The sequence below is a fragment of the Quercus robur genome, chromosome 11 (assembly GCF_932294415.1).
Source record: "Quercus robur chromosome 11, dhQueRobu3.1, whole genome shotgun sequence".
In the NCBI taxonomy this organism is placed as follows: domain Eukaryota; kingdom Viridiplantae; phylum Streptophyta; class Magnoliopsida; order Fagales; family Fagaceae; genus Quercus; species Quercus robur.
The window spans coordinates 38727788-38738067 of NC_065544.1; positions in this window are offsets into that span (position 1 = coordinate 38727788).

Sequence of the window (10280 nt, forward strand, 5' to 3'; positions counted from 1 at the left end):
TCTTTTTTTTCCATGTGAACTTTTTGATATGAGAAGTTTTATATCTTTTTTGATTTTCTGGACTCTTCTGTTTATTTTTTTCATGTCAACTTCTTCAAGAAGTTCTCAAAAAAAAAAAAAAAGGTATTGTCCCATATTGTTTAAAAGAGTGTGTTGTGTGTAGTATAACTTGCCCCACCCTCTCTTAAAAGTTACCATGGCTTTTGAGTGGAGTTATGGTGTGCCTTTGTATTAAAACTCCTTTCCCTCTCCCTTGTGTATATGTGTGTGTTTTTGTTTCTCAAAAAAAAGAATGGGTAATTGTCCCACATTACTTAAGAGAGTGTGTTGTGTGTAGTATAACTTGTTACACCCTCCCTTAAAAGTTACAATGGCTTTTGAGTGAAATTGTGGTGTGCCTTTGTGTTAGAACCTCTTTCTCTCTCCCTTGTGTATGTGTGTGTGTGTGTTTGTTTCTTAAAAAAAAAAACTTCTTCAAGAAGTTTAGGATATATATATATATATATATATATATATATATACACAAACACACACACACATGGTTATTTGATGTATTTTTTCATTCTCTTACCAATTGTACGGTTTTTTGATTTAGTCTTTCCTTCTACCTATAGCACTTACAACCTCACAAGTATGAATTTGTTTACCCTAACTTTTTTTATTATAATAAAATTGAATAGGTTTTATGTATTTGTTGCTTTTGTTTAAGCTAATTTCCTTAAATTTGATAGGTTGTTTCCATCCCCTCAATTTCGATTTTGAGGACAATCTTCTTTTTGGCTTATGTATTTGTTATAATTTATTAATTATTTTCATTAAAGTTCTTTTACATACACTTTTTTTTTTTTATCTTGACATTAATTTGATGTTAGATTATTGCTAACAAAAAGAAAAGGGTTAGTACAACTTTAGAACTTCTTATTTCTGATAGTTCAATTTATATTTTCTTAAATTAGTATTTTGTGAACTAAAATAGTTTAACAAAAAACTATTTTAATGCATTGTATTTCAATACAGTTTTGAAGAATCCAAATTCAACCTTGATGAGAAAGAGAAAAAGATTGAGTCATTGCATTTTGTTAATTTTGACCTTTATAAAGATTGAAAAAGAATACGTTAGAATTTATTTTATTTTGTTAATATTGAGATTTATGTTAGAATGATAACATTTACCATTGGTTAACTTTGAATATATATTTACTATTGGTTAACTTTGAATATATATAAATATTAATTGATATAAATGGACAAATAATATTTCAGATACATGCTGGACATGCAAGTTGGAGACACAATAGAATTTGCAAATATGCAAGTCTAAATAAGCATAAAGATATGCCAAAGAACCAAATGCAAGGCACAAAAACAAGGGAGACAAAGAGAGAAAAAAGTACTTGCAACGCAACTTTCCAATATGGAAGAAGAGGTAAGAATGATAGAAATATGTTATTTGTTTAATCAAAATTTGATAGGTTTCTCACTATTGTTTGGAATATATAATTTTTATGTATATATATGTGTGTGTGTAGTTTTTTTATGAACAAAAAATGGGTAGAGAGGGACGACTTAAGTTGACATCTTCCACCTCAAATTCTATTAAATGTTTCAATTAATTTAAAATAAATTAAATATTTTGATTATATATCATAATTTTATGTTTTAATATGTAAAATTTATATACTACACACCATGTATGCACAAAGTGACTCAATATATTTATGCATACATGTTGCAAAATTAATTTGTTTTTATCGTGTGACTCATAAATTACTAACAGAGTTTCAACTTTCAACATATATAATTTTTAATTAAGTCGTGCATCGCACGGGCATAATACTAGTAAATTAGTATATTTTAGCATAACTTTTTTAAAAAAAATTTGGGAAAAAGACAACAAATTAGAATAACGTAACTTAATCCGAATCTATTAAATAATGTTAGATTTTGATCATTTAAATTAATTAAAAAGTTTCCTTTTTATTATAAAATTGTCTTTTTTTTAAAAAAAATTCCAATTGAATTATTAATTAAGTTTTGATCTTCTTATCTTATCTTATAAATAGTATGATTTTTTTTTAGGGAGATCTTATAGTTATAGTATGTTTAAATTAATTAAAAAGTGTCCTTTAATAAAACAAAATCCAATTGAATTAAGTTTTGATCTTCTTATCTTATCTTAGTATAAATTAATTAGAATCCATATTGATTTTGTCCAACTTCTACATGTATTTTAGGAGTTAGTAGAGTTAAAGTATATACAAATACAAATATACAATCACTCATAGGTCACGATTGACCAATTGTTATATTTAAGTAACTACTTATCCATACGTGCAATAAAAATATTAATTTAAAAATTATATAAAAATTAAAGTTGTATCTTAATAATTACTATTACTATTCTTAAGAATTAATGAGTTAAATGACAAAAGTGCCTTAATTTAGGTGTGTACAATGTACTACATATATATCGAGATTCGAGCCGCTTGACCTGAATACTAACTGAATGTAATGAGTTTTACTATGTTACCCCTCAAAAAAAAAAAAAAAAAGTGATTAACGTAGTAACATTGATAGAAAGCGATCATCTCGAGATTAGTGCTCATAATTAGAGATGATGGGTTGTTTGAGCTTTAGAATCATGCACTTCGGTTTAGGAGTTCATGCCTTTCCATTTGGGGATCTCATCCTTCAATTGTTGTCTACTCACAATTGATTCAAGTACAATTTTTTGGGCACAACTTTTATTTTATATGATGATACAAAAATACTTTTAGCGAGCCATTCATCCAAACAAGAGTTTTGAAAGACCCGTGCAAAAAGATCACTCAAATAAAAGGCATCAGTATGGTGATGACTTAAACTTCTTTGATATTTGGCGAGTTTTTGGCAAAAGTTATATGTTTTTTGGCCCTACCAATAGCATTGTTCATGCATCATTCTTTCTTTCTTTAATACAAAGGAACGTCCTTTGTGTGGTGAGACCATTTTCTGGCATAGTGGACGAAGATTAGATGCTGACTGTAAAAAGCACTAAATGGATCAAATGTGGCTATCGTTGAGCTTTGCCTTAAGCCTAAGGATGTCAAAATGAAGATCCTCTCGGACCCACATGACAAGGAATCAACAACTAGGCCATGACCATGAGCAGACTGATAATGACTAAGAATAGAAATCGAAGCTGTAATGCAACTGATTGTCATTGTTGTCTGGTTGAAAGTTGAAAGTTTGAAACTGCAAGTTGGAGAGAGAGAGAGAGAGAGGACATATAACACAATAGTAAGCGTTTGGTTCCTTGTCACATTAAAACATTACGATAATATGACATTAAAATTTTTTGTTTTATTTTTTTTTTTAACATTACCGTAAATCTAAATTTACAAAATATATCACATCACCTTAGGGTCTGTTTGGTTGAGAAGATGAAAAAGTGAGAGGATAGAAAATAGGGGTAAATAGAAAAATGAAAAGATAGAAAAAATTTTACTTTCTCTCATTTGTGTTTGGTTGGAAGGGTGGAAAAATAAAAGAATTGAAAACTTTTTTGTTTGGTTAAGAGAAAAAGTAAGATGATAGAAAATGTAATTTATACAAATTAACTCATATGCCCTTATTAAAAGAAATTATCTAGTTAAAAAAACAATAAAATTAAAATTAAAAAAACAAAAATAAAAACTCAACCAACCTAAAAAACCAATCATGCACAGTTAAAAAACAAAAAAGCAAAACAACCATACCAAATAAAAAAAATAAAAAATCATGCCCAATTAGGGAAAAAAAAAAGTGCTGTTAGAAACAAAGGCCACGCCCATGTCCAGTTAGAATTTTTTTTTTTTTTTTTTTTTTTTTTAAGAAAAGAGTAGGAAACAAAGTTAGGCACGTACACACCAGGGGATTGAATGGGTATTTTTGTCCAAAAAGTTTTGCACAATTTTCTCTCCCATTTTCTCCCCAATTTGGGGAGATTGTGTTTTGGTAGGCCAAGAGAGAAAACTCCTGACCCCACCAAAATTCCCTCCCCCTCCCCCTTTCAACCAAACACGAAACACCATTTCTAACAATTTTCTCTCTTTTTTTTTTTCATCCTCCTCATTTCACCTTCAACCAAACACACCCTTAAGCTCATTACATTCATTTTTCTTTTTTTTTTACTAAATAATATCGTCACATTCCTAGACAATGTAATGTTATATTCTTGTATTGAAATTACATTAATGTAAGATTATAATAATATAATATTACAGTGTAATGAAACATCACGGCGAACTAAATGCTCCCTAAAGGTATTAAGTGGTTAAGCCGTTACACATGGCGTAACTCCACAAAAATTACATATTTTATAAAGGGTAAATTTCTCTTAGATCAAATGATTAGAAAACACTACTATTTAAGTCATTAATTAACATTATTAATGATTGTGTCAACTAACCTAATTAATTCATACTTATATTATTATTTTTTTATTTCTCTCTCTCCCTCTTATTTTTTACTGGCTCTCCAAAAATAAAAAATATTTTTTTTTTAAAAAAGACTAGGGAGATTACAGAGGATTTATAATATATTTACTTATTCTTTCCATCAAAAGGGAGGTGGGATTGTGAGATTGTCACCCTCTTTTTTATGGAAAATTCTTAAGTACTCCTGAAATATGAAGAAATTGTGCTACATCCTACATCTTCTCACATTTATGCATGAATTTTATTGAATAAACCCAACAATAAACATGAGATGATGAAATACTATTGTAGGAATGAAGGCCTAGAATCATACATTGGGCCTTGGGCTTTGTTCGAAAACGTTGAATGATCTGAGGAGGAACAAATAATTATTAGGGGTTCCACTTTAAAGTCTCAGAAGTAAGGAACAAATGGAAGGCGGTCTGAGGAGGAACTCCTCCTCGAATATGATGAAGGCAGCTCAAGTATGTACTCCAACAATTAGAGTGATCCTCCAAGAAACTTCAACGATAGGGACGTGCCTCATGAACATATGAGAATGAAGGAAACCCAAAAAATATCTAAGGGAAAGCTACTACCACCGCATTAAATGCACTGCAGCTACTTTTATGGCCACATTTATGTGGAGAAGACCTCTAAACAATACTGTCTTGGCTACCGCAACTCACAGAAAGCCAAAGAGGGTGTCCGATGGGACAAGTACTCAAGTAAGAACTCAGATGATCCACAAGTGTAGGATCAAGATGGTCCAAAAGAAGCTATATAATGTGAAGAGACCCTCCATGAGAAAGGATCAGAAAATTAGAGAGAGAACACTATAGCAATCTAAATTGTCTTTGTATCCAGTTGTGATCAATTTATACAAGGTGACCTCCTTGGACTGAAAGTCTATTAATATCAAAACCTTTTATTTGTGTTTGATCGTCATTTAATTTAGTACTAGCCGTTGTCCAACTCATTAGGACCTAGTTCTTTGACCCACTCTCTACAAATTTATTGTACTGGGCTTATTGGGCCAAAATCTCATACATCTTGGGTTTGGACCATAAATCAAGTCCTTACAACTATTTTCCATAATAAGAGAGTATTTAAGAATTACTCATTCTTTATTTTTTCTATATGGAAGCCGCATTATCTTGTTCTTTTTTAGTTATATTGTTCTTTTTTTAATCATTGGTCTGATTGGAGCAATTTCCTCTCCAGGCCCTGTTTCTGTCCTTCATGTATATCTGGCTTCTCATATGGTTTAGTGCAACAAATTATGGAGTATTCTTTCCAATGGCATTGCATTGCCTAAAAATAACATATGTACCTAACGCTCTGTTTGTTTCGACGTAAACAAATTTCAAATGTAAAAAATTTTACATGTAAATATTTTCAGGAAAAAATTTTCAAGTGTTTGGATTGATCTCAATACTAAAAAATGCAAATACAAACCAACAACCACCAACCACCACAAACCCAATCACCACAGTCACCACCAGCCACCTAAATCACAAATCGGAGAGAAAAAATCAACAAAAGCCAACCAGCCACTACAGCCCGCCCAACCACCACGGCCCACAAACCCACCCAGCCACCCACCGCAACCCTTAAGCCATCCTAGAAACCCAGATCGTGAAGGAACAAAAAACCCACTCACTCTCAGAGATTCCAGATCAGAGATCTTAGCAGTGGTGTTTGTAGCTTTCAAAACCAGATCCAACCAACGAGCACTGGAGGAGCGGTGATAAGGCTCACCTCAGGCCTCTCATGGCTACTTCTCCAATGACAAAACAAACCGAAATCTAATGATGGTGCCACCAAAATGGAGGTGAAGGGCGGCGAAGGGTGCTGGTAGAGTGGAGGTGGAGAGTGGCTGGTGGGCGTTGTTGCTGGTTTGGGCAGTTTGAGAGAGGATGAGTAAAGTATGAGAAAGGGAGAGAGAGTCGGGTGTGAGGCTGTGAGATTTTTGTAAAATATTTTACACTTGCTTTTTTGGTAAAATATTTTACAAGTTTTTACGCACAAAGTTTTAGTCAAAGGAAAATATTTTACAACTTTGACTATATTTTACATGCAATCAAATACTTGAAATTGGGAAAATATTTTACGGAAAATATTTTACATCAAAACAAACAGGGCGTAAGTCGTTGAAAACAATGTACTTCGAGTCCCTGCTTCGGTTTTAACTTTTACAATCTCATAGGTCAAACAATAATTGCCTTTTGAAATTGTCCTTTTCCATTTATTTTTTTTAACGCACTTTGTCTTGAAGATTCACAATTTTGGAATCCAAAAGGACATCATGAATACTCCAGTACTGGATATTCATGTTTTGTTGAAGGAAAATGAATCATATAGCAATTAGTATTTATATGGATATTCTATTCTCTCCTTCAGCTGATTAATGGGTAAATTTCATCAAGCCTTGTGGAAAAATGTTTGATGATCGACACATGTCATTATAATGTGTGTATACTGTATAAATATAATGAGGTCTATGTAACTTCTTTTTTTACTGATTGTTTAAGAACATATTGGTTGAATCAATAGTATACATTTAAATCTTAAATTGATCTTAAAAATATATTTAAATTCTAAATTATTAAAAAAAAAAGTTTACATCTAAGGCAATATTGGTTAAATTAATAATGAACATTTAAAAACCTTTTTGTTTAATTATATTTATTATTGACATGTGTCAAGTGTATTGACATGTACAAATAATTGTTTGTCATGTGGTTTTTTTTTTTTTTTTTTTTTTTTTAATTATAGAGTTTCAATCTATGGTGTTTGTTTCTGATGATTGCGCTCTTTAACATCAGATCAAAACACGAATTGATTTTTTGTGTAGGCGAGAATTGAATCCTAAATCTCATATTCAACAATCAAATACTTTATCAGTTGAGGACATGTAGTGTTGTTTGTCAGTGTAATATCAACAAAATATAGGAAGTTGTCATTGTAGTATGTTTTGAGAGATAAATACGTGTCATCATAACATGCGACGGGTTCACTTTACTCATGTAAATTTTGTCAATGTTATACTACTCAATAACTTTTAATTGGATTAATATTTTGAAAATCTAATTGTTGGACTATATGTTCTCCTTGTCTTTAAAATGCATGCCTAATTTTGATTTAATTGATATCATTTACTATTCAATTATAAAACTCATCTTTTGTGTAATTTTTTATAATAAAAAAAAAAAAAAAAAGAAGCATGAATTAATTGTATTAATGAGGTGGTTTTTAATCTTTGATAACTTGATATTTTGTAAGCATGGATAGAATGAGGAGATAATGTAATTCAACAAAAGTTTTGTTAAAAAAAAAAAAAAAAAAAAAAACACACATTCAATATAAAGTTATTGAATGGAGTGTTTCAATTTTTTCATTATAAAATTTTCAAGGCTCTCACCACATGATTTTTAGTGGTACATGTGTGTGTTTGGTGCATGTGTTTTGTTGTTTGAAAACATGTGTGAAAATACGTACGGGTGAAAAAGTGTATGAAAATGGGTGTAATGTTGTTTAAAAACTGAAAATGTGTGTTTAAATGGGTGTACCAAACACCCCTGTACATGACCTTTTGTTAATCATAAAATGGTCAAATTAATTGTAACAATTTTAAAATTGTATTGTAAACATTTATGCACAAAAAAACTCTAAAGTTCAACTTAATTAAAAACAATATTAGATTCTAGAGTACATTACATAACTATTTCGTTATTTTTTTGTTTCTCATACACTACTTTTGAAGAAGAATAAAATTTTTACGTAAAAATTCTTATGGCCTGTTTGGAAGTTTAGAGAGAGAGGAAATGATTAAAATAGACAAATTTACCCTTATTTGAAAATGGACTTGTAACATTGGTCTATTATTAATTTAGAAAGGGTAAATTGGGAAATTTATCTAGTTAATAATTTATCTACTCTACTCTCCCTCCAAATCTCTCCAATTTGGAGGAATTAAAAATGAGAGGTTAGAGGTGGTTGAAACCCGTCCAAACTCCTCCCTCTCCTTCCTTAAAAAACTTCCAAATAAGGTAATTGAATTACTCTCCCTCCCTCTACTCTACTCTCCCTCATTTTTTAAACTTCTAAACATGCCATTAGTTCAATATTGTGATGCTTCTTATCACATCTAAAGGTTGATAAGAATTTTGTTTCTCAAGAAAAAAAAATTGATAAGAATTTTATTAATATTAATTTTATTTTCAAAATTCAATTTTTTTTCAATTCTCATTTTTCTTTTATAATTTCTGATTTTAATTAAGTTTGATATAAAAGAGATAAACTATTTATTATATTATACAAGAAATATATCAATAAAAATGTAGAAAGAAAATATAAAATGAAAAATTCAAATTTAATCACTTTTGACTTTGCCTTGCTTTAAAATTAGCTATTATTCATTAAAGCGTAAATGCTCTTTTCGTCCCTACATTTTGGGGTCATTTCTATTTTGGTCCCTACATTTCTATTTTACCACTTTTAGTCCTTAATCCAATTAACATTTGTTTTTTTAGTCCTTTCCGTCACTCAACTAACAGAAAAAGCTGATGTGGTAAACGGAGTACACTGTTGACACAATAAATACTGACGTGACGAATAAAATAATAAAAAAAAATATTTATTATTTAATAAATGCCAGTCAGAATAAAATAATAATAAATGTCATCCATGTCAGTTTAGAATTTTAAATTTTAATTGATCAATTTTTTTTAGAAATAAAAAACAGAATTAAAAATAAAAAAACACATGAATTTGGATCTAACATCCTCTTCATCAAGAACACAGAAGAGCACAACCTAGAAAAAATCATACAAACCCAGAATATCAAACAAAGAACACAAAAAAAACAAACTCAGAAAATTCATAAATGAATATAGTACAAAACAAAATCAATTCACATTTTTTTAGGATTGGATTAGGCAAGAAAAAACCAACACACCCTTCTTTTCTTCCCAACTTCAATGGAATATTATCACACACCCACCAACTCAACTCGCCCGATTCACCTCCCTTGACTCACTCCCAACTCACCTACTATCACCACCATGCTTAAAGGCAAGCTCAAGCTTCCGCTTCCTGTTCTCGACAAAGCCCGCCGAGCCTTCCTGGACCGCCTTGGCAGCTTGGTCGCTGGATTCGACGGAAAAGAAGAAGAGTCTAAACTGACATGGATGGCATTTATTATTATTTTATGCTGACTTGGCATTTATTAAATTAATAAATAATTTATTATTATTATTTTATTCACCACGTCAGCACTTACTGTGTCAACAGTGCATTCCGTTTGTCACGTCAACTTTTTCTGTTAGTTGAGTGACGGAAAGGACTAAAATAACAAGCGTTAATTGGATTAAGGACTAAAAGTGGTAAAATAGAAATGTATGGACCAAAATAGAAATGACCCCAAAATGTAGGGACGAAAAAAACATTTACGCCATTCATTAATTGCTGGTACGACTTAAGAGTAATAAAATAACGAACAAAATTACAATTTAAATCATAAATTTTAGAAGTGTAATTAAACCATATATTCTCAAAAAGTAAAAATATTGAATTATGAAATCTTTAAAAGTAACAAATAAATCCAATAATGTAACAGTTACAAATTAAACTTTTAGATTTATGTAAGTAACATTTATAAAATTAAAAAATATATATTTTACAAAGTAACAAATTAAATGCCCACTTTATATTAAACTAAATATAATGCCGTTTTACTTAAATGAACTAAGATTTAATTTTTTCCTCAAAAAAAAAATACTAAGATTTAATTTATCAGTTTTAAAAATCTTAGTAGCATTTAATTTATGAGTAATACTACAC